Source organism: Osmerus mordax, chromosome 15 (assembly GCF_038355195.1).
Source record: "Osmerus mordax isolate fOsmMor3 chromosome 15, fOsmMor3.pri, whole genome shotgun sequence".
Taxonomy (NCBI): Eukaryota; Metazoa; Chordata; class Actinopteri; order Osmeriformes; family Osmeridae; genus Osmerus; species Osmerus mordax.
Genome location: NC_090064.1, coordinates 428,230 through 449,428, shown reverse-complemented (window position 1 = coordinate 449,428; position 21,199 = coordinate 428,230). Strand labels below are relative to the sequence as shown.

Genomic DNA, 21,199 nt, shown 5'->3' with positions numbered 1-21,199 from the left:
TACCAAAAAAACGGGGTGAAAAGGGGGTGTGGGCGGAGCCCTGTCGGCCGGTGGCGTTTTCCCGCCCTTTTAGATAAAAAAAAAAAAAAAACAAAAAAAAAGTGAGTGACTGAGTGAGTGAGTGACTGAGTGAGTGACTGAGTGAGTGAGTGACAGAGAGAGAGAGAGAGAGAGAGAGAGAGAGAGAGAGAGAGAGAGCTGGCTGACATTCAGCGGGGCCGAGGTGAAAAACTGGAAGGCAATCGGAATGAGTTTTTTATCGCCGTGTCAGTCGACACCAACACGGAGTGGACTGGCTGGAAGGCGCATACGATAAACACGTACGGATCTTAATGGAGAAAAAGCCATCAATGAAATGGAGAAAGTGCGGTAAGGAAAGAAAAGCCAAGCGGGCGGGCCGAGCCCCTCTGCGGCCCGTGGCGTTTCCGCGCCTTTTTTTTCCCGAGAAGGATGCGGTTCGCCCCGGTTCTCCCCGGTTCGCCCCCGCGGACGGGTGAGTCAGGGCCAACGGAGGGGTTGGGGGTAGGCCGTTTGGGTCGTTTCAAATCGACGCTCTGGTTCCCCTTCAGCACGCACAAGCCTTTCGCCTTTTACTAAAGACTTCCGTGGAGGGGAGCGCCGACGAGTGGAACGTGGTATTTTTGGGAGGCTTTGCCCGAGGGAGGGCAGAGCCTGATGGACTTGTGACAAAAGCAGGGTGAGGTTGGCTTTGGGGTTAGGTGCGTGCCTGCGGGTAAGGCAGGTTTTGTCTTTGCTTCTTCTGTAGCTGTTTCAATTCTGTTGCCTTTTCCTCGGCTTTCCGCTTCCGTCCCTGCTTGTCCTGCGGCTTTTGGCCTCGGCTTTCCGCTTCCGTCCCTGCTTGTCCTGCGGCTTTTGGCCTCGGCTTTCCGCTTCCGTCCCTGCTTGTCCTGCGGCTTTTGGCCTCGGCTTTCCGCTTCCGTCCCTGCTTGTCCTGCGGCTTTTGGCCTCGGCTTTCCGCTTCCGTCCCTGCTTGTCCTGCGGCTTTTGGCCTCGGCTTTCCGCTTCCGTCCCTGCTTGTCCTGCGGCTTTTGGCCTCGGCTTTCCGCTTCCGTCCCTGCTTGTCCTGCGGCTTTTGGCCTCGGCTTTCCGCTTCCGTCCCTGCTTGTCCTGCGGCTTTTGGCCTCGGCTTTCCGCTTCCGTGGTTTCGGCCGTTCTCGGTGTGGTGACCGAGCGGCCCAGGTGGTGCACGGAGGGTCCGCGCGCCGGGGGCGTCCGATAATGCGGTCATCGCTTCTCGGCCTTTTGGCTCAGATCAAGTGTAGTATCTGTTCTTATCAGTTTAATATCTGATATGTCCTCCATGCGAGGACAACATATTAAACGGATTTTTGCAACAGGGAGTCGGAACAGGGGCTCGCTCCGTCCGCTCCGCGCATCGCCCCGGTATTGCAGCGTCTCCGGGAAGGGTGCAATCTTTCTAAGCGTGTCAAAGAGAAAAGCTAGTGAGGGAGGGAGGGAGGGAGGGAAGGAAGGAAGGAGGGAGGGAAGGAGGGAATGTCTGAATGAGTGAGGTTTGGGGGAGAGGGGTTTAGGTTAGGGCTAGGGTTTTTGGGGTGAGGGTCAAAAAACCCTCAAAAGGGGGGGGGGGGGGCCCCAACAAAGCGGAACAAGCGATCCCTACCAAAAAAACGGGGTGAAAAGGGGGTGTGGGCGGAGCCCTGTCGGCCGGTGGCGTTTTCCCGCCCTTTTAGATAAAAAAAAAAAAAAAACAAAAAAAAAGTGAGTGACTGAGTGAGTGAGTGACTGAGTGAGTGACTGAGTGAGTGAGTGACAGAGAGAGAGAGAGAGAGAGAGAGAGAGAGAGAGAGAGAGAGAGAGAGCTGGCTGACATTCAGCGGGGCCGAGGTGAAAAACTGGAAGGCAATCGGAATGAGTTTTTTATCGCCGTGTCAGTCGACACCAACACGGAGTGGACTGGCTGGAAGGCGCATACGATAAACACGTACGGATCTTAATGGAGAAAAAGCCATCAATGAAATGGAGAAAGTGCGGTAAGGAAAGAAAAGCCAAGCGGGCGGGCCGAGCCCCTCTGCGGCCCGTGGCGTTTCCGCGCCTTTTTTTTCCCGAGAAGGATGCGGTTCGCCCCGGTTCTCCCCGGTTCACCCCCGCGGACGGGTGAGTCAGGGCCAACGGAGGGGTTGGGGGTAGGCCGTTTGGGTCGTTTCAAATCGACGCTCTGGTTCCCCTTCAGCACGCACAAGCCTTTCGCCTTTTACTAAAGACTTCCGTGGAGGGGAGCGCCGACGAGTGGAACGTGGTATTTTTGGGAGGCTTTGCCCGAGGGAGGGCAGAGCCTGATGGACTTGTGACAAAAGCAGGGTGAGGTTGGCTTTGGGGTTAGGTGCGTGCCTGCGGGTAAGGCAGGTTTTGTCTTTGCTTCTTCTGTAGCTGTTTCAATTCTGTTGCCTTTTCCTCGGCTTTCCGCTTCCGTCCCTGCTTGTCCTGCGGCTTTTGGCCTCGGCTTTCCGCTTCCGTCCCTGCTTGTCCTGCGGCTTTTGGCCTCGGCTTTCCGCTTCCGTCCCTGCTTGTCCTGCGGCTTTTGGCCTCGGCTTTCCGCTTCCGTCCCTGCTTGTCCTGCGGCTTTTGGCCTCGGCTTTCCGCTTCCGTGGTTTCGGCCGTTCTCGGTGTGGTGACCGAGCGGCCCAGGTGGTGCACGGAGGGTCCGCGCGCCGGGGGCGTCCGATAATGCGGTCATCGCTTCTCGGCCTTTTGGCTCAGATCAAGTGTAGTATCTGTTCTTATCAGTTTAATATCTGATATGTCCTCCATGCGAGGACAACATATTAAACGGATTTTTGCAACAGGGAGTCGGAACAGGGGCTCGCTCCGTCCGCTCCGCGCATCGCCCCGGTATTGCAGCGTCTCCGGGAAGGGTGCAATCTTTCTAAGCGTGTCAAAGAGAAAAGCTAGTGAGGGAGGGAGGGAGGGAGGGAAGGAAGGAAGGAGGGAGGGAAGGAGGGAATGTCTGAATGAGTGAGGTTTGGGGGAGAGGGGTTTAGGTTAGGGCTAGGGTTTTTGGGGTGAGGGTCAAAAAACCCTCAAAAGGGGGGGGGGGGGGCCCCAACAAAGCGGAACAAGCGATCCCTACCAAAAAAACGGGGTGAAAAGGGGGTGTGGGCGGAGCCCTGTCGGCCGGTGGCGTTTTCCCGCCCTTTTAGATAAAAAAAAAAAAAAAACAAAAAAAAAGTGAGTGACTGAGTGAGTGAGTGACTGAGTGAGTGACTGAGTGAGTGAGTGACAGAGAGAGAGAGAGAGAGAGAGAGAGAGAGAGAGAGAGAGAGAGAGAGAGAGAGCTGGCTGACATTCAGCGGGGCCGAGGTGAAAAACTGGAAGGCAATCGGAATGAGTTTTTTATCGCCGTGTCAGTCGACACCAACACGGAGTGGACTGGCTGGAAGGCGCATACGATAAACACGTACGGATCTTAATGGAGAAAAAGCCATCAATGAAATGGAGAAAGTGCGGTAAGGAAAGAAAAGCCAAGCGGGCGGGCCGAGCCCCTCTGCGGCCCGTGGCGTTTCCGCGCCTTTTTTTTCCCGAGAAGGATGCGGTTCGCCCCGGTTCTCCCCGGTTCGCCCCCGCGGACGGGTGAGTCAGGGCCAACGGAGGGGTTGGGGGTAGGCCGTTTGGGTCGTTTCAAATCGACGCTCTGGTTCCCCTTCAGCACGCACAAGCCTTTCGCCTTTTACTAAAGACTTCCGTGGAGGGGAGCGCCGACGAGTGGAACGTGGTATTTTTGGGAGGCTTTGCCCGAGGGAGGGCAGAGCCTGATGGACTTGTGACAAAAGCAGGGTGAGGTTGGCTTTGGGGTTAGGTGCGTGCCTGCGGGTAAGGCAGGTTTTGTCTTTGCTTCTTCTGTAGCTGTTTCAATTCTGTTGCCTTTTCCTCGGCTTTCCGCTTCCGTCCCTGCTTGTCCTGCGGCTTTTGGCCTCGGCTTTCCGCTTCCGTCCCTGCTTGTCCTGCGGCTTTTGGCCTCGGCTTTCCGCTTCCGTCCCTGCTTGTCCTGCGGCTTTTGGCCTCGGCTTTCCGCTTCCGTCCCTGCTTGTCCTGCGGCTTTTGGCCTCGGCTTTCCGCTTCCGTCCCTGCTTGTCCTGCGGCTTTTGGCCTCGGCTTTCCGCTTCCGTCCCTGCTTGTCCTGCGGCTTTTGGCCTCGGCTTTCCGCTTCCGTCCCTGCTTGTCCTGCGGCTTTTGGCCTCGGCTTTCCGCTTCCGTGGTTTCGGCCGTTCTCGGTGTGGTGACCGAGCGGCCCAGGTGGTGCACGGAGGGTCCGCGCGCCGGGGGCGTCCGATAATGCGGTCATCGCTTCTCGGCCTTTTGGCTCAGATCAAGTGTAGTATCTGTTCTTATCAGTTTAATATCTGATATGTCCTCCATGCGAGGACAACATATTAAACGGATTTTTGCAACAGGGAGTCGGAACAGGGGCTCGCTCCGTCCGCTCCGCGCATCGCCCCGGTATTGCAGCGTCTCCGGGAAGGGTGCAATCTTTCTAAGCGTGTCAAAGAGAAAAGCTAGTGAGGGAGGGAGGGAGGGAAGGAAGGAAGGAGGGAGGGAAGGAGGGAATGTCTGAATGAGTGAGGTTTGGGGGAGAGGGGTTTAGGTTAGGGCTAGGGTTTTTGGGGTGAGGGTCAAAAAACCCTCAAAAGGGGGGGGGGGGGGCCCCAACAAAGCGGAACAAGCGATCCCTACCAAAAAAACGGGGTGAAAAGGGGGTGTGGGCGGAGCCCTGTCGGCCGGTGGCGTTTTCCCGCCCTTTTAGATAAAAAAAAAAAAAAAACAAAAAAAAAGTGAGTGACTGAGTGAGTGAGTGACTGAGTGAGTGACTGAGTGAGTGAGTGACAGAGAGAGAGAGAGAGAGAGAGAGAGAGAGAGAGAGAGAGAGAGAGAGAGAGCTGGCTGACATTCAGCGGGGCCGAGGTGAAAAACTGGAAGGCAATCGGAATGAGTTTTTTATCGCCGTGTCAGTCGACACCAACACGGAGTGGACTGGCTGGAAGGCGCATACGATAAACACGTACGGATCTTAATGGAGAAAAAGCCATCAATGAAATGGAGAAAGTGCGGTAAGGAAAGAAAAGCCAAGCGGGCGGGCCGAGCCCCTCTGCGGCCCGTGGCGTTTCCGCGCCTTTTTTTTCCCGAGAAGGATGCGGTTCGCCCCGGTTCTCCCCGGTTCGCCCCCGCGGACGGGTGAGTCAGGGCCAACGGAGGGGTTGGGGGTAGGCCGTTTGGGTCGTTTCAAATCGACGCTCTGGTTCCCCTTCAGCACGCACAAGCCTTTCGCCTTTTACTAAAGACTTCCGTGGAGGGGAGCGCCGACGAGTGGAACGTGGTATTTTTGGGAGGCTTTGCCCGAGGGAGGGCAGAGCCTGATGGACTTGTGACAAAAGCAGGGTGAGGTTGGCTTTGGGGTTAGGTGCGTGCCTGCGGGTAAGGCAGGTTTTGTCTTTGCTTCTTCTGTAGCTGTTTCAATTCTGTTGCCTTTTCCTCGGCTTTCCGCTTCCGTCCCTGCTTGTCCTGCGGCTTTTGGCCTCGGCTTTCCGCTTCCGTCCCTGCTTGTCCTGCGGCTTTTGGCCTCGGCTTTCCGCTTCCGTCCCTGCTTGTCCTGCGGCTTTTGGCCTCGGCTTTCCGCTTCCGTCCCTGCTTGTCCTGCGGCTTTTGGCCTCGGCTTTCCGCTTCCGTCCCTGCTTGTCCTGCGGCTTTTGGCCTCGGCTTTCCGCTTCCGTCCCTGCTTGTCCTGCGGCTTTTGGCCTCGGCTTTCCGCTTCCGTCCCTGCTTGTCCTGCGGCTTTTGGCCTCGGCTTTCCGCTTCCGTCCCTGCTTGTCCTGCGGCTTTTGGCCTCGGCTTTCCGCTTCCGTCCCTGCTTGTCCTGCGGCTTTTGGCCTCGGCTTTCCGCTTCCGTCCCTGCTTGTCCTGCGGCTTTTGGCCTCGGCTTTCCGCTTCCGTGGTTTCGGCCGTTCTCGGTGTGGTGACCGAGCGGCCCAGGTGGTGCACGGAGGGTCCGCGCGCCGGGGGCGTCCGATAATGCGGTCATCGCTTCTCGGCCTTTTGGCTAAGATCAAGTGTAGTATCTGTTCTTATCAGTTTAATATCTGATATGTCCTCCATGCGAGGACAACATATTAAACGGATTTTTGCAACAGGGAGTCGGAACAGGGGCTCGCTCCGTCCGCTCCGCGCATCGCCCCGGTATTGCAGCGTCTCCGGGAAGGGTGCAATCTTTCTAAGCGTGTCAAAGAGAAAAGCTAGTGAGGGAGGGAGGGAGGGAGGGAAGGAAGGAAGGAGGGAGGGAAGGAGGGAATGTCTGAATGAGTGAGGTTTGGGGGAGAGGGGTTTAGGTTAGGGCTAGGGTTTTTGGGGTGAGGGTCAAAAAACCCTCAAAAGGGGGGGGGGGGGGCCCCAACAAAGCGGAACAAGCGATCCCTACCAAAAAAACGGGGTGAAAAGGGGGTGTGGGCGGAGCCCTGTCGGCCGGTGGCGTTTTCCCGCCCTTTTAGATAAAAAAAAAAAAAAAACAAAAAAAAAGTGAGTGACTGAGTGAGTGAGTGACTGAGTGAGTGACTGAGTGAGTGAGTGACAGAGAGAGAGAGAGAGAGAGAGAGAGAGAGAGAGAGAGAGAGAGCTGGCTGACATTCAGCGGGGCCGAGGTGAAAAACTGGAAGGCAATCGGAATGAGTTTTTTATCGCCGTGTCAGTCGACACCAACACGGAGTGGACTGGCTGGAAGGCGCATACGATAAACACGTACGGATCTTAATGGAGAAAAAGCCATCAATGAAATGGAGAAAGTGCGGTAAGGAAAGAAAAGCCAAGCGGGCGGGCCGAGCCCCTCTGCGGCCCGTGGCGTTTCCGCGCCTTTTTTTTCCCGAGAAGGATGCGGTTCGCCCCGGTTCTCCCCGGTTCGCCCCCGCGGACGGGTGAGTCAGGGCCAACGGAGGGGTTGGGGGTAGGCCGTTTGGGTCGTTTCAAATCGACGCTCTGGTTCCCCTTCAGCACGCACAAGCCTTTCGCCTTTTACTAAAGACTTCCGTGGAGGGGAGCGCCGACGAGTGGAACGTGGTATTTTTGGGAGGCTTTGCCCGAGGGAGGGCAGAGCCTGATGGACTTGTGACAAAAGCAGGGTGAGGTTGGCTTTGGGGTTAGGTGCGTGCCTGCGGGTAAGGCAGGTTTTGTCTTTGCTTCTTCTGTAGCTGTTTCAATTCTGTTGCCTTTTCCTCGGCTTTCCGCTTCCGTCCCTGCTTGTCCTGCGGCTTTTGGCCTCGGCTTTCCGCTTCCGTCCCTGCTTGTCCTGCGGCTTTTGGCCTCGGCTTTCCGCTTCCGTCCCTGCTTGTCCTGCGGCTTTTGGCCTCGGCTTTCCGCTTCCGTCCCTGCTTGTCCTGCGGCTTTTGGCCTCGGCTTTCCGCTTCCGTCCCTGCTTGTCCTGCGGCTTTTGGCCTCGGCTTTCCGCTTCCGTCCCTGCTTGTCCTGCGGCTTTTGGCCTCGGCTTTCCGCTTCCGTCCCTGCTTGTCCTGCGGCTTTTGGCCTCGGCTTTCCGCTTCCGTCCCTGCTTGTCCTGCGGCTTTTGGCCTCGGCTTTCCGCTTCCGTCCCTGCTTGTCCTGCGGCTTTTGGCCTCGGCTTTCCGCTTCCGTCCCTGCTTGTCCTGCGGCTTTTGGCCTCGGCTTTCCGCTTCCGTGGTTTCGGCCGTTCTCGGTGTGGTGACCGAGCGGCCCAGGTGGTGCACGGAGGGTCCGCGCGCCGGGGGCGTCCGATAATGCGGTCATCGCTTCTCGGCCTTTTGGCTCAGATCAAGTGTAGTATCTGTTCTTATCAGTTTAATATCTGATATGTCCTCCATGCGAGGACAACATATTAAACGGATTTTTGCAACAGGGAGTCGGAACAGGGGCTCGCTCCGTCCGCTCCGCGCATCGCCCCGGTATTGCAGCGTCTCCGGGAAGGGTGCAATCTTTCTAAGCGTGTCAAAGAGAAAAGCTAGTGAGGGAGGGAGGGAGGGAGGGAAGGAAGGAAGGAGGGAGGGAAGGAGGGAATGTCTGAATGAGTGAGGTTTGGGGGAGAGGGGTTTAGGTTAGGGCTAGGGTTTTTGGGGTGAGGGTCAAAAAACCCTCAAAAGGGGGGGGGGGGGGGCCCCAACAAAGCGGAACAAGCGATCCCTACCAAAAAAACGGGGTGAAAAGGGGGTGTGGGCGGAGCCCTGTCGGCCGGTGGCGTTTTCCCGCCCTTTTAGATAAAAAAAAAAAAAAAACAAAAAAAAAGTGAGTGACTGAGTGAGTGAGTGACTGAGTGAGTGACTGAGTGAGTGAGTGACAGAGAGAGAGAGAGAGAGAGAGAGAGAGAGAGAGAGAGAGAGAGCTGGCTGACATTCAGCGGGGCCGAGGTGAAAAACTGGAAGGCAATCGGAATGAGTTTTTTATCGCCGTGTCAGTCGACACCAACACGGAGTGGACTGGCTGGAAGGCGCATACGATAAACACGTACGGATCTTAATGGAGAAAAAGCCATCAATGAAATGGAGAAAGTGCGGTAAGGAAAGAAAAGCCAAGCGGGCGGGCCGAGCCCCTCTGCGGCCCGTGGCGTTTCCGCGCCTTTTTTTTCCCGAGAAGGATGCGGTTCGCCCCGGTTCTCCCCGGTTCGCCCCCGCGGACGGGTGAGTCAGGGCCAACGGAGGGGTTGGGGGTAGGCCGTTTGGGTCGTTTCAAATCGACGCTCTGGTTCCCCTTCAGCACGCACAAGCCTTTCGCCTTTTACTAAAGACTTCCGTGGAGGGGAGCGCCGACGAGTGGAACGTGGTATTTTTGGGAGGCTTTGCCCGAGGGAGGGCAGAGCCTGATGGACTTGTGACAAAAGCAGGGTGAGGTTGGCTTTGGGGTTAGGTGCGTGCCTGCGGGTAAGGCAGGTTTTGTCTTTGCTTCTTCTGTAGCTGTTTCAATTCTGTTGCCTTTTCCTCGGCTTTCCGCTTCCGTCCCTGCTTGTCCTGCGGCTTTTGGCCTCGGCTTTCCGCTTCCGTCCCTGCTTGTCCTGCGGCTTTTGGCCTCGGCTTTCCGCTTCCGTCCCTGCTTGTCCTGCGGCTTTTGGCCTCGGCTTTCCGCTTCCGTCCCTGCTTGTCCTGCGGCTTTTGGCCTCGGCTTTCCGCTTCCGTCCCTGCTTGTCCTGCGGCTTTTGGCCTCGGCTTTCCGCTTCCGTCCCTGCTTGTCCTGCGGCTTTTGGCCTCGGCTTTCCGCTTCCGTCCCTGCTTGTCCTGCGGCTTTTGGCCTCGGCTTTCCGCTTCCGTGGTTTCGGCCGTTCTCGGTGTGGTGACCGAGCGGCCCAGGTGGTGCACGGAGGGTCCGCGCGCCGGGGGCGTCCGATAATGCGGTCATCGCTTCTCGGCCTTTTGGCTCAGATCAAGTGTAGTATCTGTTCTTATCAGTTTAATATCTGATATGTCCTCCATGCGAGGACAACATATTAAACGGATTTTTGCAACAGGGAGTCGGAACAGGGGCTCGCTCCGTCCGCTCCGCGCATCGCCCCGGTATTGCAGCGTCTCCGGGAAGGGTGCAATCTTTCTAAGCGTGTCAAAGAGAAAAGCTAGTGAGGGAGGGAGGGAGGGAGGGAAGGAAGGAAGGAGGGAGGGAAGGAGGGAATGTCTGAATGAGTGAGGTTTGGGGGAGAGGGGTTTAGGTTAGGGCTAGGGTTTTTGGGGTGAGGGTCAAAAAACCCTCAAAAGGGGGGGGGGGGGGGCCCCAACAAAGCGGAACAAGCGATCCCTACCAAAAAAACGGGGTGAAAAGGGGGTGTGGGCGGAGCCCTGTCGGCCGGTGGCGTTTTCCCGCCCTTTTAGATAAAAAAAAACAAAAAACAAAAAAAAAGTGAGTGACTGAGTGAGTGAGTGACTGAGTGAGTGACTGAGTGAGTGAGTGACAGAGAGAGAGAGAGAGAGAGAGAGAGAGAGAGAGAGAGAGAGAGCTGGCTGACATTCAGCGGGGCCGAGGTGAAAAACTGGAAGGCAATCGGAATGAGTTTTTTATCGCCGTGTCAGTCGACACCAACACGGAGTGGACTGGCTGGAAGGCGCATACGATAAACACGTACGGATCTTAATGGAGAAAAAGCCATCAATGAAATGGAGAAAGTGCGGTAAGGAAAGAAAAGCCAAGCGGGCGGGCCGAGCCCCTCTGCGGCCCGTGGCGTTTCCGCGCCTTTTTTTTCCCGAGAAGGATGCGGTTCGCCCCGGTTCTCCCCGGTTCGCCCCCGCGGACGGGTGAGTCAGGGCCAACGGAGGGGTTGGGGGTAGGCCGTTTGGGTCGTTTCAAATCGACGCTCTGGTTCCCCTTCAGCACGCACAAGCCTTTCGCCTTTTACTAAAGACTTCCGTGGAGGGGAGCGCCGACGAGTGGAACGTGGTATTTTTGGGAGGCTTTGCCCGAGGGAGGGCAGAGCCTGATGGACTTGTGACAAAAGCAGGGTGAGGTTGGCTTTGGGGTTAGGTGCGTGCCTGCGGGTAAGGCAGGTTTTGTCTTTGCTTCTTCTGTAGCTGTTTCAATTCTGTTGCCTTTTCCTCGGCTTTCCGCTTCCGTCCCTGCTTGTCCTGCGGCTTTTGGCCTCGGCTTTCCGCTTCCGTCCCTGCTTGTCCTGCGGCTTTTGGCCTCGGCTTTCCGCTTCCGTCCCTGCTTGTCCTGCGGCTTTTGGCCTCGGCTTTCCGCTTCCGTCCCTGCTTGTCCTGCGGCTTTTGGCCTCGGCTTTCCGCTTCCGTCCCTGCTTGTCCTGCGGCTTTTGGCCTCGGCTTTCCGCTTCCGTCCCTGCTTGTCCTGCGGCTTTTGGCCTCGGCTTTCCGCTTCCGTCCCTGCTTGTCCTGCGGCTTTTGGCCTCGGCTTTCCGCTTCCGTGGTTTCGGCCGTTCTCGGTGTGGTGACCGAGCGGCCCAGGTGGTGCACGGAGGGTCCGCGCGCCGGGGGCGTCCGATAATGCGGTCATCGCTTCTCGGCCTTTTGGCTAAGATCAAGTGTAGTATCTGTTCTTATCAGTTTAATATCTGATATGTCCTCCATGCGAGGACAACATATTAAACGGATTTTTGCAACAGGGAGTCGGAACAGGGGCTCGCTCCGTCCGCTCCGCGCATCGCCCCGGTATTGCAGCGTCTCCGGGAAGGGTGCAATCTTTCTAAGCGTGTCAAAGAGAAAAGCTAGTGAGGGAGGGAGGGAGGGAGGGAAGGAAGGAAGGAGGGAGGGAAGGAGGGAATGTCTGAATGAGTGAGGTTTGGGGGAGAGGGGTTTAGGTTAGGGCTAGGGTTTTTGGGGTGAGGGTCAAAAAACCCTCAAAAGGGGGGGGGGGGGGCCCCAACAAAGCGGAACAAGCGATCCCTACCAAAAAAACGGGGTGAAAAGGGGGTGTGGGCGGAGCCCTGTCGGCCGGTGGCGTTTTCCCGCCCTTTTAGATAAAAAAAAACAAAAAAAAAAAAAAAAGTGAGTGACTGAGTGAGTGAGTGACTGAGTGAGTGACTGAGTGAGTGAGTGACAGAGAGAGAGAGAGAGAGAGAGAGAGAGAGAGAGAGAGAGAGAGAGAGCTGGCTGACATTCAGCGGGGCCGAGGTGAAAAACTGGAAGGCAATCGGAATGAGTTTTTTATCGCCGTGTCAGTCGACACCAACACGGAGTGGACTGGCTGGAAGGCGCATACGATAAACACGTACGGATCTTAATGGAGAAAAAGCCATCAATGAAATGGAGAAAGTGCGGTAAGGAAAGAAAAGCCAAGCGGGCGGGCCGAGCCCCTCTGCGGCCCGTGGCGTTTCCGCGCCTTTTTTTTCCCGAGAAGGATGCGGTTCGCCCCGGTTCTCCCCGGTTCGCCCCCGCGGACGGGTGAGTCAGGGCCAACGGAGGGGTTGGGGGTAGGCCGTTTGGGTCGTTTCAAATCGACGCTCTGGTTCCCCTTCAGCACGCACAAGCCTTTCGCCTTTTACTAAAGACTTCCGTGGAGGGGAGCGCCGACGAGTGGAACGTGGTATTTTTGGGAGGCTTTGCCCGAGGGAGGGCAGAGCCTGATGGACTTGTGACAAAAGCAGGGTGAGGTTGGCTTTGGGGTTAGGTGCGTGCCTGCGGGTAAGGCAGGTTTTGTCTTTGCTTCTTCTGTAGCTGTTTCAATTCTGTTGCCTTTTCCTCGGCTTTCCGCTTCCGTCCCTGCTTGTCCTGCGGCTTTTGGCCTCGGCTTTCCGCTTCCGTCCCTGCTTGTCCTGCGGCTTTTGGCCTCGGCTTTCCGCTTCCGTCCCTGCTTGTCCTGCGGCTTTTGGCCTCGGCTTTCCGCTTCCGTCCCTGCTTGTCCTGCGGCTTTTGGCCTCGGCTTTCCGCTTCCGTCCCTGCTTGTCCTGCGGCTTTTGGCCTCGGCTTTCCGCTTCCGTCCCTGCTTGTCCTGCGGCTTTTGGCCTCGGCTTTCCGCTTCCGTCCCTGCTTGTCCTGCGGCTTTTGGCCTCGGCTTTCCGCTTCCGTGGTTTCGGCCGTTCTCGGTGTGGTGACCGAGCGGCCCAGGTGGTGCACGGAGGGTCCGCGCGCCGGGGGCGTCCGATAATGCGGTCATCGCTTCTCGGCCTTTTGGCTCAGATCAAGTGTAGTATCTGTTCTTATCAGTTTAATATCTGATATGTCCTCCATGCGAGGACAACATATTAAACGGATTTTTGCAACAGGGAGTCGGAACAGGGGCTCGCTCCGTCCGCTCCGCGCATCGCCCCGGTATTGCAGCGTCTCCGGGAAGGGTGCAATCTTTCTAAGCGTGTCAAAGAGAAAAGCTAGTGAGGGAGGGAGGGAGGGAGGGAAGGAAGGAAGGAGGGAGGGAAGGAGGGAATGTCTGAATGAGTGAGGTTTGGGGGAGAGGGGTTTAGGTTAGGGCTAGGGTTTTTGGGGTGAGGGTCAAAAAACCCTCAAAAGGGGGGGGGGGGGGCCCCAACAAAGCGGAACAAGCGATCCCTACCAAAAAAACGGGGTGAAAAGGGGGTGTGGGCGGAGCCCTGTCGGCCGGTGGCGTTTTCCCGCCCTTTTAGATAAAAAAAAACAAAAAAAAAAAAAAACAAAAAAAAAGTGAGTGACTGAGTGAGTGAGTGACTGAGTGAGTGACTGAGTGAGTGAGTGACAGAGAGAGAGAGAGAGAGAGAGAGAGAGAGAGAGAGAGAGAGAGAGAGCTGGCTGACATTCAGCGGGGCCGAGGTGAAAAACTGGAAGGCAATCGGAATGAGTTTTTTATCGCCGTGTCAGTCGACACCAACACGGAGTGGACTGGCTGGAAGGCGCATACGATAAACACGTACGGATCTTAATGGAGAAAAAGCCATCAATGAAATGGAGAAAGTGCGGTAAGGAAAGAAAAGCCAAGCGGGCGGGCCGAGCCCCTCTGCGGCCCGTGGCGTTTCCGCGCCTTTTTTTTCCCGAGAAGGATGCGGTTCGCCCCGGTTCTCCCCGGTTCGCCCCCGCGGACGGGTGAGTCAGGGCCAACGGAGGGGTTGGGGGTAGGCCGTTTGGGTCGTTTCAAATCGACGCTCTGGTTCCCCTTCAGCACGCACAAGCCTTTCGCCTTTTACTAAAGACTTCCGTGGAGGGGAGCGCCGACGAGTGGAACGTGGTATTTTTGGGAGGCTTTGCCCGAGGGAGGGCAGAGCCTGATGGACTTGTGACAAAAGCAGGGTGAGGTTGGCTTTGGGGTTAGGTGCGTGCCTGCGGGTAAGGCAGGTTTTGTCTTTGCTTCTTCTGTAGCTGTTTCAATTCTGTTGCCTTTTCCTCGGCTTTCCGCTTCCGTCCCTGCTTGTCCTGCGGCTTTTGGCCTCGGCTTTCCGCTTCCGTCCCTGCTTGTCCTGCGGCTTTTGGCCTCGGCTTTCCGCTTCCGTCCCTGCTTGTCCTGCGGCTTTTGGCCTCGGCTTTCCGCTTCCGTCCCTGCTTGTCCTGCGGCTTTTGGCCTCGGCTTTCCGCTTCCGTCCCTGCTTGTCCTGCGGCTTTTGGCCTCGGCTTTCCGCTTCCGTCCCTGCTTGTCCTGCGGCTTTTGGCCTCGGCTTTCCGCTTCCGTCCCTGCTTGTCCTGCGGCTTTTGGCCTCGGCTTTCCGCTTCCGTGGTTTCGGCCGTTCTCGGTGTGGTGACCGAGCGGCCCAGGTGGTGCACGGAGGGTCCGCGCGCCGGGGGCGTCCGATAATGCGGTCATCGCTTCTCGGCCTTTTGGCTCAGATCAAGTGTAGTATCTGTTCTTATCAGTTTAATATCTGATATGTCCTCCATGCGAGGACAACATATTAAACGGATTTTTGCAACAGGGAGTCGGAACAGGGGCTCGCTCCGTCCGCTCCGCGCATCGCCCCGGTATTGCAGCGTCTCCGGGAAGGGTGCAATCTTTCTAAGCGTGTCAAAGAGAAAAGCTAGTGAGGGAGGGAGGGAGGGAGGGAAGGAAGGAAGGAGGGAGGGAAGGAGGGAATGTCTGAATGAGTGAGGTTTGGGGGAGAGGGGTTTAGGTTAGGGCTAGGGTTTTTGGGGTGAGGGTCAAAAAACCCTCAAAAGGGGGGGGGGGGGGGCCCCAACAAAGCGGAACAAGCGATCCCTACCAAAAAAACGGGGTGAAAAGGGGGTGTGGGCGGAGCCCTGTCGGCCGGTGGCGTTTTCCCGCCCTTTTAGATAAAAAAAAAAAAAAACAAAAAAAAACAAAAAAAAAGTGAGTGACTGAGTGAGTGAGTGACTGAGTGAGTGAGTGACTGAGTGAGTGACTGAGTGAGTGAGTGACAGAGAGAGAGAGAGAGAGAGAGAGAGAGAGAGAGCTGGCTGACATTCAGCGGGGCCGAGGTGAAAAACTGGAAGGCAATCGGAATGAGTTTTTTATCGCCGTGTCAGTCGACACCAACACGGAGTGGACTGGCTGGAAGGCGCATACGATAAACACGTACGGATCTTAATGGAGAAAAAGCCATCAATGAAATGGAGAAAGTGCGGTAAGGAAAGAAAAGCCAAGCGGGCGGGCCGAGCCCCTCTGCGGCCCGTGGCGTTTCCGCGCCTTTTTTTTCCCGAGAAGGATGCGGTTCGCCCCGGTTCTCCCCGGTTCGCCCCCGCGGACGGGTGAGTCAGGGCCAACGGAGGGGTTGGGGGTAGGCCGTTTGGGTCGTTTCAAATCGACGCTCTGGTTCCCCTTCAGCACGCACAAGCCTTTCGCCTTTTACTAAAGACTTCCGTGGAGGGGAGCGCCGACGAGTGGAACGTGGTATTTTTGGGAGGCTTTGCCCGAGGGAGGGCAGAGCCTGATGGACTTGTGACAAAAGCAGGGTGAGGTTGGCTTTGGGGTTAGGTGCGTGCCTGCGGGTAAGGCAGGTTTTGTCTTTGCTTCTTCTGTAGCTGTTTCAATTCTGTTGCCTTTTCCTCGGCTTTCCGCTTCCGTCCCTGCTTGTCCTGCGGCTTTTGGCCTCGGCTTTCCGCTTCCGTCCCTGCTTGTCCTGCGGCTTTTGGCCTCGGCTTTCCGCTTCCGTCCCTGCTTGTCCTGCGGCTTTTGGCCTCGGCTTTCCGCTTCCGTCCCTGCTTGTCCTGCGGCTTTTGGCCTCGGCTTTCCGCTTCCGTCCCTGCTTGTCCTGCGGCTTTTGGCCTCGGCTTTCCGCTTCCGTCCCTGCTTGTCCTGCGGCTTTTGGCCTCGGCTTTCCGCTTCCGTCCCTGCTTGTCCTGCGGCTTTTGGCCTCGGCTTTCCGCTTCCGTCCCTGCTTGTCCTGCGGCTTTTGGCCTCGGCTTTCCGCTTCCGTGGTTTCGGCCGTTCTCGGTGTGGTGACCGAGCGGCCCAGGTGGTGCACGGAGGGTCCGCGCGCCGGGGGCGTCCGATAATGCGGTCATCGCTTCTCGGCCTTTTGGCTAAGATCAAGTGTAGTATCTGTTCTTATCAGTTTAATATCTGATATGTCCTCCATGCGAGGACAACATATTAAACGGATTTTTGCAACAGGGAGTCGGAACAGGGGCTCGCTCCGTCCGCTCCGCGCATCGCCCCGGTATTGCAGCGTCTCCGGGAAGGGTGCAATCTTTCTAAGCGTGTCAAAGAGAAAAGCTAGTGAGGGAGGGAGGGAGGGAGGGAAGGAAGGAAGGAGGGAGGGAAGGAGGGAATGTCTGAATGAGTGAGGTTTGGGGGAGAGGGGTTTAGGTTAGGGCTAGGGTTTTTGGGGTGAGGGTCAAAAAACCCTCAAAAGGGGGGGGGGGGGGCCCCAACAAAGCGGAACAAGCGATCCCTACCAAAAAAACGGGGTGAAAAGGGGGTGTGGGCGGAGCCCTGTCGGCCGGTGGCGTTTTCCCGCCCTTTTAGATAAAAAAAAAAAAAAACAAAAAAAAACAAAAAAAAAGTGAGTGACTGAGTGAGTGAGTGACTGAGTGAGTGACTGAGTGAGTGAGTGACAGAGAGAGAGAGAGAGAGAGAGAGAGAGAGAGAGAGAGAGAGAGAGAGAGAGAGAGAGCTGGCTGACATTCAGCGGGGCCGAGGTGAAAAACTGGAAGGCAATCGGAATGAGTTTTTTATCGCCGTGTCAGTCGACACCAACACGGAGTGGACTGGCTGGAAGGCGCATACGATAAACACGTACGGATCTTAATGGAGAAAAAGCCATCAATGAAATGGAGAAAGTGCGGTAAGGAAAGAAAAGCCAAGCGGGCGGGCCGAGCCCCTCTGCGGCCCGTGGCGTTTCCGCGCCTTTTTTTTCCCGAGAAGGATGCGGTTCGCCCCGGTTCTCCCCGGTTCGCCCCCGCGGACGGGTGAGTCAGGGCCAACGGAGGGGTTGGGGGTAGGCCGTTTGGGTCGTTTCAAATCGACGCTCTGGTTCCCCTTCAGCACGCACAAGCCTTTCGCCTTTTACTAAAGACTTCCGTGGAGGGGAGCGCCGACGAGTGGAACGTGGTATTTTTGGGAGGCTTTGCCCGAGGGAGGGCAGAGCCTGATGGACTTGTGACAAAAGCAGGGTGAGGTTGGCTTTGGGGTTAGGTGCGTGCCTGCGGGTAAGGCAGGTTTTGTCTTTGCTTCTTCTGTAGCTGTTTCAATTCTGTTGCCTTTTCCTCGGCTTTCCGCTTCCGTCCCTGCTTGTCCTGCGGCTTTTGGCCTCGGCTTTCCGCTTCCGTCCCTGCTTGTCCTGCGGCTTTTGGCCTCGGCTTTCCGCTTCCGTCCCTGCTTGTCCTGCGGCTTTTGGCCTCGGCTTTCCGCTTCCGTCCCTGCTTGTCCTGCGGCTTTTGGCCTCGGCTTTCCGCTTCCGTCCCTGCTTGTCCTGCGGCTTTTGGCCTCGGCTTTCCGCTTCCGTCCCTGCTTGTCCTGCGGCTTTTGGCCTCGGCTTTCCGCTTCCGTCCCTGCTTGTCCTGCGGCTTTTGGCCTCGGCTTTCCGCTTCCGTCCCTGCTTGTCCTGCGGCTTTTGGCCTCGGCTTTCCGCTTCCGTGGTTTCGGCCGTTCTCGGTGTGGTGACCGAGCGGCCCAGGTGGTGCACGGAGGGTCCGCGCGCCGGGGGCGTCCGATAATGCGGTCATCGCTTCTCGGCCTTTTGGCTAAGATCAAGTGTAGTATCTGTTCTTATCAGTTTAATATCTGATATGTCCTCCATGCGAGGACAACATATTAAACGGATTTTTGCAACAGGGAGTCGGAACAGGGGCTCGCTCCGTCCGCTCCGCGCATCGCCCCGGTATTGCAGCGTCTCCGGGAAGGGTGCAATCTTTCTAAGCGTGTCAAAGAGAAAAGCTAGTGAGGGAGGGAGGGAGGGAGGGAAGGAAGGAAGGAGGGAGGGAAGGAGGGAATGTCTGAATGAGTGAGGTTTGGGGGAGAGGGGTTTAGGTTAGGGCTAGGGTTTTTGGGGTGAGGGTCAAAAAACCCTCAAAAGGGGGGGGGGGGGGGCCCCAACAAAGCGGAACAAGCGATCCCTACCAAAAAAACGGGGTGAAAAGGGGGTGTGGGCGGAGCCCTGTCGGCCGGTGGCGTTTTCCCGCCCTTTTAGATAAAAAAAAAAAAAAACAAAAAAAAAGTGAGTGACTGAGTGAGTGAGTGACTGAGTGAGTGACTGAGTGAGTGAGTGACAGAGAGAGAGAGAGAGAGAGAGAGAGAGAGAGAGAGAGAGAGAGAGAGAGAGAGAGAGCTGGCTGACATTCAGCGGGGCCGAGGTGAAAAACTGGAAGGCAATCGGAATGAGTTTTTTATCGCCGTGTCAGTCGACACCAACACGGAGTGGACTGGCTGGAAGGCGCATACGATAAACACGTACGGATCTTAATGGAGAAAAAGCCATCAATGAAATGGAGAAAGTGCGGTAAGGAAAGAAAAGCCAAGCGGGCGGGCCGAGCCCCTCTGCGGCCCGTGGCGTTTCCGCGCCTTTTTTTTCCCGAGAAGGATGCGGTTCGCCCCGGTTCTCCCCGGTTCGCCCCCGCGGACGGGTGAGTCAGGGCCAACGGAGGGGTTGGGGGTAGGCCGTTTGGGTCGTTTCAAATCGACGCTCTGGTTCCCCTTCAGCACGCACAAGCCTTTCGCCTTTTACTAAAGACTTCCGTGGAGGGGAGCGCCGACGAGTGGAACGTGGTATTTTTGGGAGGCTTTGCCCGAGGGAGGGCAGAGCCTGATGGACTTGTGACAAAAGCAGGGTGAGGTTGGCTTTGGGGTTAGGTGCGTGCCTGCGGGTAAGGCAGGTTTTGTCTTTGCTTCTTCTGTAGCTGTTTCAATTCTGTTGCCTTTTCCTCGGCTTTCCGCTTCCGTCCCTGCTTGTCCTGCGGCTTTTGGCCTCGGCTTTCCGCTTCCGTCCCTGCTTGTCCTGCGGCTTTTGGCCTCGGCTTTCCGCTTCCGTCCCTGCTTGTCCTGCGGCTTTTGGCCTCGGCTTTCCGCTTCCGTCCCTGCTTGTCCTGCGGCTTTTGGCCTCGGCTTTCCGCTTCCGTCCCTGCTTGTCCTGCGGCTTTTGGCCTCGGCTTTCCGCTTCCGTCCCTGCTTGTCCTGCGGCTTTTGGCCTCGGCTTTCCGCTTCCGTCCCTGCTTGTCCTGCGGCTTTTGGCCTCGGCTTTCCGCTTCCGTCCCTGCTTGTCCTGCGGCTTTTGGCCTCGGCTTTCCGCTTCCGTGGTTTCGGCCGTTCTCGGTGTGGTGACCGAGCGGCCCAGGTGGTGCACGGAGGGTCCGCGCGCCGGGGGCGTCCGATAATGCGGTCATCGCTTCTCGGCCTTTTGGCTAAGATCAAGTGTAGTATCTGTTCTTATCAGTTTAATATCTGATATGTCCTCCATGCGAGGACAACATATTAAACGGATTTTTGCAACAGGGAGTCGGAACAGGGGCTCGCTCCGTCCGCTCCGCGCATCGCCCCGGTATTGCAGCGTCTCCGGGAAGGGTGCAATCTTTCTAAGCGTGTCAAAGAGAAAAGCTAGTGAGGGAGGGAGGGAGGGAGGGAAGGAAGGAAGGAGGGAGGGAAGGAGGGAATGTCTGAATGAGTGAGGTTTGGGGGAGAGGGGTTTAGGTTAGGGCTAGGGTTTTTGGGGTGAGGGTCAAAAAACCCTCAAAAGGGGGGGGGGGGGGCCCCAACAAAGCGGAACAAGCGATCCCTACCAAAAAAACGGGGTGAAAAGGGGGTGTGGGCGGAGCCCTGTCGGCCGGTGGCGTTTTCCCGCCCTTTTAGATAAAAAAAAAAAAAAACAAAAAAAAACAAAAAAAAAGTGAGTGACTGAGTGAGTGAGTGACTGAGTGAGTGACTGAGTGAGTGAGTGACAGAGAGAGAGAGAGAGAGAGAGAGAGAGAGAGAGAGAGAGAGAGAGAGAGAGCTGGCTGACATTCAGCGGGGCCGAGGTGAAAAACTGGAAGGCAATCGGAATGAGTTTTTTATCGCCGTGTCAGTCGACACCAACACGGAGTGGACTGGCTGGAAGGCGCATACGATAAACACGTACGGATCTTAATGGAGAAAAAGCCATCAATGAAATGGAGAAAGTGCGGTAAGGAAAGAAAAGCCAAGCGGGCGGGCCGAGCCCCTCTGCGGCCCGTGGCGTTTCCGCGCCTTTTTTTTCCCGAGAAGGATGCGGTTCGCCCCGGTTCTCCCCGGTTCGCCCCCGCGGACGGGTGAGTCAGGGCCAACGGAGGGGTTGGGGGTAGGCCGTTTGGGTCGTTTCAAATCGACGCTCTGGTTCCCCTTCAGCACGCACAAGCCTTTCGCCTTTTACTAAAGACTTCCGTGGAGGGGAGCGCCGACGAGTGGAACGTGGTATTTTTGGGAGGCTTTGCCCGAGGGAGGGCAGAGCCTGATGGACTTGTGACAAAAGCAGGGTGAGGTTGGCTTTGGGGTTAGGTGCGTGCCTGCGGGTAAGGCAGGTTTTGTCTTTGCTTCTTCTGTAGCTGTTTCAATTCTGTTGCCTTTTCCTCGGCTTTCCGCTTCCGTCCCTGCTTGTCCTGCGGCTTTTGGCCTCGGCTTTCCGCTTCCGTCCCTGCTTGTCCTGCGGCTTTTGGCCTCGGCTTTCCGCTTCCGTCCCTGCTTGTCCTGCGGCTTTTGGCCTCGGCTTTCCGCTTCCGTCCCTGCTTGTCCTGCGGCTTTTGGCCTCGGCTTTCCGCTTCCGTCCCTGCTTGTCCTGCGGCTTTTGGCCTCGGCTTTCCGCTTCCGTCCCTGCTTGTCCTGCGGCTTTTGGCCTCGGCTTTCCGCTTCCGTCCCTGCTTGTCCTGCGGCTTTTGGCCTCGGCTTTCCGCTTCCGTCCCTGCTTGTCCTGCGGCTTTTGGCCTCGGCTTTCCGCTTCCGTGGTTTCGGCCGTTCTCGGTGTGGTGACCGAGCGGCCCAGGTGGTGCACGGAGGGTCCGCGCGCCGGGGGCGTCCGATAATGCGGTCATCGCTTCTCGGCCTTTTGGCTCAGATCAAGTGTAGTATCTGTTCTTATCAGTTTAATATCTGATATGTCCTCCATGCGAGGACAACATATTAAACGGATTTTTGCAACAGGGAGTCGGAACAGGGGCTCGCTCCGTCCGCTCCGCGCATCGCCCCGGTATTGCAGCGTCTCCGGGAAGGGTGCAATCTTTCTAAGCGTGTCAAAGAGAAAAGCTAGTGAGGGAGGGAGGGAGGGAGGGAAGGAAGGAAGGAGGGAGGGAAGGAGGGAATGTCTGAATGAGTGAGGTTTGGGGGAGAGGGGTTTAGGTTAGGGCTAGGGTTTTTGGGGTGAGGGTCAAAAAACCCTCAAAAGGGGGGGGGGGGGGGCCCCAACAAAGCGGAACAAGCGATCCCTACC

At 56.9% G+C, this 21,199-nt stretch overlaps 26 non-coding genes across 26 annotated transcripts; all 26 read left to right on the top strand.

The window, feature by feature from the left end:
- The first annotated feature begins 549 nt into the window (after nt 1-549).
- LOC136958386 (U5 spliceosomal RNA) lies at nt 550-667 on the top strand. The gene has a single exon (XR_010878647.1). It is a non-coding gene; the product is annotated as a U5 spliceosomal RNA (small nuclear RNA).
- Nucleotides 668-1,247: 580 nt separating this feature from the next.
- On the top strand, nt 1,248-1,438 carry LOC136958177 (U2 spliceosomal RNA). Its single transcript, XR_010878456.1, has one exon. It is a non-coding gene; the product is annotated as a U2 spliceosomal RNA (small nuclear RNA).
- A 754-nt stretch (nt 1,439-2,192) lies between these two features.
- LOC136958385 (U5 spliceosomal RNA) lies at nt 2,193-2,310 on the top strand. The gene has a single exon (XR_010878646.1). It is a non-coding gene; the product is annotated as a U5 spliceosomal RNA (small nuclear RNA).
- A 404-nt stretch (nt 2,311-2,714) lies between these two features.
- LOC136958176 (U2 spliceosomal RNA) lies at nt 2,715-2,905 on the top strand. Its single transcript, XR_010878455.1, has one exon. It is a non-coding gene; the product is annotated as a U2 spliceosomal RNA (small nuclear RNA).
- Nucleotides 2,906-3,665: 760 nt separating this feature from the next.
- On the top strand, nt 3,666-3,783 carry LOC136958384 (U5 spliceosomal RNA). Its single transcript, XR_010878645.1, has one exon. It is a non-coding gene; the product is annotated as a U5 spliceosomal RNA (small nuclear RNA).
- A 536-nt stretch (nt 3,784-4,319) lies between these two features.
- Nucleotides 4,320-4,510, top strand: LOC136958175 (U2 spliceosomal RNA). Its single transcript, XR_010878454.1, has one exon. It is a non-coding gene; the product is annotated as a U2 spliceosomal RNA (small nuclear RNA).
- Nucleotides 4,511-5,264: 754 nt separating this feature from the next.
- Nucleotides 5,265-5,382, top strand: LOC136958383 (U5 spliceosomal RNA). Its single transcript, XR_010878644.1, has one exon. It is a non-coding gene; the product is annotated as a U5 spliceosomal RNA (small nuclear RNA).
- A 668-nt stretch (nt 5,383-6,050) lies between these two features.
- Nucleotides 6,051-6,241, top strand: LOC136958070 (U2 spliceosomal RNA). Its single transcript, XR_010878355.1, has one exon. It is a non-coding gene; the product is annotated as a U2 spliceosomal RNA (small nuclear RNA).
- Nucleotides 6,242-6,991: 750 nt separating this feature from the next.
- LOC136958381 (U5 spliceosomal RNA) lies at nt 6,992-7,109 on the top strand. The gene has a single exon (XR_010878643.1). It is a non-coding gene; the product is annotated as a U5 spliceosomal RNA (small nuclear RNA).
- A 668-nt stretch (nt 7,110-7,777) lies between these two features.
- On the top strand, nt 7,778-7,968 carry LOC136958174 (U2 spliceosomal RNA). The gene has a single exon (XR_010878453.1). It is a non-coding gene; the product is annotated as a U2 spliceosomal RNA (small nuclear RNA).
- A 751-nt stretch (nt 7,969-8,719) lies between these two features.
- LOC136958380 (U5 spliceosomal RNA) lies at nt 8,720-8,837 on the top strand. The gene has a single exon (XR_010878642.1). It is a non-coding gene; the product is annotated as a U5 spliceosomal RNA (small nuclear RNA).
- A 536-nt stretch (nt 8,838-9,373) lies between these two features.
- On the top strand, nt 9,374-9,564 carry LOC136958173 (U2 spliceosomal RNA). Its single transcript, XR_010878452.1, has one exon. It is a non-coding gene; the product is annotated as a U2 spliceosomal RNA (small nuclear RNA).
- Nucleotides 9,565-10,315: 751 nt separating this feature from the next.
- On the top strand, nt 10,316-10,433 carry LOC136958379 (U5 spliceosomal RNA). The gene has a single exon (XR_010878641.1). It is a non-coding gene; the product is annotated as a U5 spliceosomal RNA (small nuclear RNA).
- Nucleotides 10,434-10,969: 536 nt separating this feature from the next.
- Nucleotides 10,970-11,160, top strand: LOC136958069 (U2 spliceosomal RNA). The gene has a single exon (XR_010878354.1). It is a non-coding gene; the product is annotated as a U2 spliceosomal RNA (small nuclear RNA).
- Nucleotides 11,161-11,914: 754 nt separating this feature from the next.
- LOC136958378 (U5 spliceosomal RNA) lies at nt 11,915-12,032 on the top strand. The gene has a single exon (XR_010878640.1). It is a non-coding gene; the product is annotated as a U5 spliceosomal RNA (small nuclear RNA).
- Nucleotides 12,033-12,568: 536 nt separating this feature from the next.
- Nucleotides 12,569-12,759, top strand: LOC136958172 (U2 spliceosomal RNA). Its single transcript, XR_010878451.1, has one exon. It is a non-coding gene; the product is annotated as a U2 spliceosomal RNA (small nuclear RNA).
- A 763-nt stretch (nt 12,760-13,522) lies between these two features.
- Nucleotides 13,523-13,640, top strand: LOC136958376 (U5 spliceosomal RNA). The gene has a single exon (XR_010878638.1). It is a non-coding gene; the product is annotated as a U5 spliceosomal RNA (small nuclear RNA).
- A 536-nt stretch (nt 13,641-14,176) lies between these two features.
- On the top strand, nt 14,177-14,367 carry LOC136958171 (U2 spliceosomal RNA). Its single transcript, XR_010878450.1, has one exon. It is a non-coding gene; the product is annotated as a U2 spliceosomal RNA (small nuclear RNA).
- Nucleotides 14,368-15,133: 766 nt separating this feature from the next.
- Nucleotides 15,134-15,251, top strand: LOC136958375 (U5 spliceosomal RNA). Its single transcript, XR_010878637.1, has one exon. It is a non-coding gene; the product is annotated as a U5 spliceosomal RNA (small nuclear RNA).
- A 580-nt stretch (nt 15,252-15,831) lies between these two features.
- On the top strand, nt 15,832-16,022 carry LOC136958068 (U2 spliceosomal RNA). Its single transcript, XR_010878353.1, has one exon. It is a non-coding gene; the product is annotated as a U2 spliceosomal RNA (small nuclear RNA).
- Nucleotides 16,023-16,795: 773 nt separating this feature from the next.
- LOC136958374 (U5 spliceosomal RNA) lies at nt 16,796-16,913 on the top strand. The gene has a single exon (XR_010878636.1). It is a non-coding gene; the product is annotated as a U5 spliceosomal RNA (small nuclear RNA).
- A 580-nt stretch (nt 16,914-17,493) lies between these two features.
- LOC136958433 (U2 spliceosomal RNA) lies at nt 17,494-17,684 on the top strand. Its single transcript, XR_010878693.1, has one exon. It is a non-coding gene; the product is annotated as a U2 spliceosomal RNA (small nuclear RNA).
- A 764-nt stretch (nt 17,685-18,448) lies between these two features.
- On the top strand, nt 18,449-18,566 carry LOC136958373 (U5 spliceosomal RNA). The gene has a single exon (XR_010878635.1). It is a non-coding gene; the product is annotated as a U5 spliceosomal RNA (small nuclear RNA).
- Nucleotides 18,567-19,146: 580 nt separating this feature from the next.
- On the top strand, nt 19,147-19,337 carry LOC136958432 (U2 spliceosomal RNA). The gene has a single exon (XR_010878692.1). It is a non-coding gene; the product is annotated as a U2 spliceosomal RNA (small nuclear RNA).
- Nucleotides 19,338-20,104: 767 nt separating this feature from the next.
- LOC136958372 (U5 spliceosomal RNA) lies at nt 20,105-20,222 on the top strand. Its single transcript, XR_010878634.1, has one exon. It is a non-coding gene; the product is annotated as a U5 spliceosomal RNA (small nuclear RNA).
- Nucleotides 20,223-20,802: 580 nt separating this feature from the next.
- LOC136958170 (U2 spliceosomal RNA) lies at nt 20,803-20,993 on the top strand. Its single transcript, XR_010878449.1, has one exon. It is a non-coding gene; the product is annotated as a U2 spliceosomal RNA (small nuclear RNA).
- The last annotated feature ends 206 nt before the right edge of the window (nt 20,994-21,199 follow it).